Here is a 4,169-nt window from a genome sequence, read left to right as displayed (position 1 = left end):
TCTCACCAGTCTCTTGGGTTTTTTTTACCTTTGATTATTTGCAAAATTCAGTGCAGCATAGGATCAGTCAATTGAGCACATGACTGCGGTTCCACAATATGAGATAACAAGAAATGGTTCAACATCTCAATAAGAGCACAGCCAAGGACTGCTCATGGTTTAGCACAGTGGTTCTCAATGTACATGCTGCTTGCAGCCCAGTCAGCACACATGTATGGCCCATGTGACATCTTCAGGGCTGTAACTAGGATGGAGTGGGAGGGGCACCGGCCCAGGATGCGGGGGGGGGGGGGGGCATGGGGGCCGTACAGGATCAGGACTAGCCCATGGCATCAGGCCCAGCAGCAGCAGTGCCCCCCAGCAGGATTGGGCCCAGCAGCATCAGGAGGCGGGCAGGGTGCTTAGCGCCCCACCGTGCAGGATTGCGGGTCCAGTGACCCCAGCTGGAGCAGGCTCCTTGGCAGGGCATGCTGTATCGCTGAGCTTCCTGCAGCCGAGGTAGGAGACCAATGAGCATGGGGAGGCGGTGCAGGCAGTGCATGGGGGACAGACACTACGTGGGGGAACTGGTAGCTGGGGGCAGTTCTTAGATGGGTTGAATCCTGTGGGGGGAGTCCTTGGGGGTGCTGGGTGAAGCTGCTGAGGGGTAGTACCTAGATGGGGGACTGGGTGCATGGGGGGCAGTCCTGAGTTGGGAATGCATGCTGCACTGGGCAGGGCTGCCCATCTTCCCAGGCAGCCATGCTCTCCAGGTACTCAGCCCAGTTGCAGCGCAGTGAGGGTGGCAATTCACCATGCCGTGCCACCCTGACAAATTATTTTTTACAATGTTTTGACTTATTTTGCTAGTTTAAAATGCTTTTGGTAGACATTTGCCTGTGTTGAAGTGAAAAGTACTATATTCATTTGAATCATATTGCTGTCATATAACAAATACTAAACCTTGCTCTTTTTGTAGATATGCAGGTAGTATATATGTATTGTGTGGATGCAGCCCACATAATACTTAAGAGAGCTGCCTATGTGGTCCACAGTGGTAAATAGGTTGAGAACCACAGGTTAGATGGTATAGAGCACGGCTTCATAAATAACAGGTTCAAGACCACTTTTAGACTGAGTTCAAAGGTGATATTTTTATTTAAAAAATTAAAGTGGCAATAGAATAAGCAGGAAATAATTATTCTTGAATGTGAAGGCTACCATATAATTCCCCTTATATCTTCCTGGTTACAAGTTTCCACAGGAACAGTTCTGGTCTCAATTCCTACCCTCTCCGGTATTGGCTTAAATGGTTTCATACCCACGGCTGCATGTATTTGGAACTTCAGGAATATTTTTGTTTGTATGTATGTGAGCTGTTTGTGCAGAGTGATGCATACTTGTGATACTTGAGCATGATACTTGATTTATTTTAGCTGCTGAAGAACACGCAATGGGGTGGGCAGAAAGGAGAACAATTATTGGGTACAGTATACAATCAGGGCCTAATCCCATTTACATTGGCAGAGAATCAGGCCATGAGACTCTTAAAGTGCATTTCTTTGGGTGCTACGGTATGAAAGCACACTATTGGGTGAACTCCTTAAGAACCCACTAGTCTCAAGCAAGACTGTTTATAGTTTTAGATTAAAACTGAATCCCATGTATTTTGGTTTGCTCTGTCCCCCTCAATATAATCTCTGTGGCTGAGTGAGTGGGAGGAATTGGCTCTCTCACTTTTGGTTTTTCCTCCTCTGTGATGGTGACACTTGGTGTGTGTAAGTGCAGGTCTACTGCTAACCTAACTTGCCTGTAGGGGACAATATATGATTAGCATTTTGTCCCTGTGCCAGTAGATTGAATGGAAAATCTCACTTCTACAACTCATTAGTGATTAACAAAGACAATAATTTGCCACTTGATTTTAAATGTTAATGACCAACAAAATATTTTGTATTGTTCTTTGAATCCCAAGCTAAAACTTTATTATGTATCTTCATTAGAATTGCGAAGATTCATCTTTAGAGCACCAAGGTGCATGAGGTAATACCTTTTTTCTGGACCAACTTCTGTTGGTGAGAGAGACAAGCTTACACGGAGATCTTCAGGTCTGGGACTACAACAACAACTAAGCTTCATCTTTGTCAAAACATGACTGTCTTGTCTGGGAGGGTTAGAAAACAGCATGCTATAGATCTGTGGATGGAAAATCATGGCATTTTAATTCAATAAAGTTTTCAGTGGGTGATCAAAAAAATAAGAAATTTACAGCTCACCAAGAATTACTTACAAGCCAATGTTTTTTGTTCCTCTATCTAAGCATTGAAAATTAACATAGGAGACAGAAAGGAAAGAGGTTCATATGCACCTGACTCCTTTAAGGGAAATAATTGGAGCAGGTGCTTTACACTGTATCCATAATCCCACATAACAGCCTTTCTGTCCTATGACAGAACTCCCAGTAAGTCTAAGATACAGTTCCAGATTTGCAGGTAGTTAAGAGTAAGTCAGACTACAATGTGCCTTTAAAACAGAGCATGTACTGGGAATAGCTTTTGCTTCTCTCTTTGAATTGCAGGAGGGAAAAAAATTGAATGTTAACTCTGTTTAAACTTGCTGATTTAGGGGAAGCTATGAAAAGTAAGTTGCCCTGAGTGACATGGAAACAGGATTGGGCAGAGAAATAGTGGCTGTTAGTTCAGAAGCTTCTGCCTAGTCTATACCAGCCTTCACACTGTGGAGTGCAAAAATCAGTATGCTCACTTTTTTTCATATAATTCGTACTCAAAAGCTCTGTTAATGAAGCTTCCCTCAGATGGCTAAATTACAGTTCAAACTGGTTGGCTCTTAACTTTCTAGGCCAGTGGAATTTTGAATGTGTTGTAGAGAGTGGATGCATATTTGTTACCTCCAGGCATGGATGATTGCAATGTTCTATACAGTAGGTAGGGTTGACACCAAAGAGGTATTCACTACTAACAGAGAAACTTGAGACCGCCTCAACCTGATGGTTCCTATGCTGCACTGGCTCCCAATCCAATGTAGGGTCCATTTAAGGCCACTAATGTACTGGGTCTCTTTTCTGTTGGGTGATTTACCACAACTGCTGTGATTCTCAGGGATACCAGGAAATGAGTGTGTTTGCTACTCTGAAACTCTCAGCAGCTGGCCTGTGCCTTTTGGCTCTCAAACACAGTGTGCTGCTTCAGTCCTGAATGAGAAAGCAACTACAAAGAGGAACAGCTTTCAACAGCTTCCACCCCACCATCAACCTCAGCCTGGACCAATCTACATGGGAGGTCCACTTTCTAGACACCACGGTGCAAATAAGTGATGGTCACATTAACAACACCCTATACCGAAAACCTACCGACCGCTATGCCTACCTTCATGCCTCCAGCTTCCATCCCGGGCACACCACAAGATCCATTGTCTACAGCCAAGCACTGAGGTACAACCGCATCTGCTCTAACCCCTCAGACGGAGACCAACACCTACAAAATCTCCACCAAGCATTCTCAAAACTACAGTACCCGCACGAGGAAATAAGGAAACAGATCAACAGAGCCAGACATGTACCCAGAAGCCTCCTACTGCAAGACAAACCCAAGAAAGAAACCAACAGGACTCCACTGGCCATCACATACAGTCCCCAGCTAAAACCCCTCCAACGCATCATCAGGGATCTACAACCCATCCTGGACAATGATCCCACACTTTCACAGGCCTTGGGTGGCAGGCCAGTCCTCGCCCACAGACAACCTGCCAACCTGAAGCATATTCTCACCAGTAACTGCACATCGCACCATAGTAACTCTAGCTCAGGAACCAATCCATGCAACAAACCTCGATGCCAACTCTGCCCACATATCTACACCAGTGACACCATCACAGGACCTAACCAGATCAGCCACATCATCACCAGTTCATTCACTTGCACGGCCACCAATGTAATATATGCCATCATATGCCAGCAATCCCCCTCTGCTATGTACATCGGCCAAACTGGACAGTCTCTAAGGAAAAGGATAAATGGACACAAATCAGACATTAGGAATGGCAATATACAAAAACCTGTAGGAGAACACTTCAACCTCCCTGGCCACACAATAGCAGATCTTAAGGTGGCCATCCTGCAGCAAAAAAACTTCAGGACCAGACTTCAAAGAGAAACTGCTGAGCTTCAGTTC

Source organism: Mauremys reevesii, linkage group 3, assembly GCF_016161935.1.
Source record: "Mauremys reevesii isolate NIE-2019 linkage group 3, ASM1616193v1, whole genome shotgun sequence".
NCBI lineage: Eukaryota > Metazoa > Chordata > Testudines > Geoemydidae > Mauremys > Mauremys reevesii.
The sequence above is the reverse complement of the archived record's forward strand: the minus strand, read 5'-3'. Positions refer to the sequence as shown.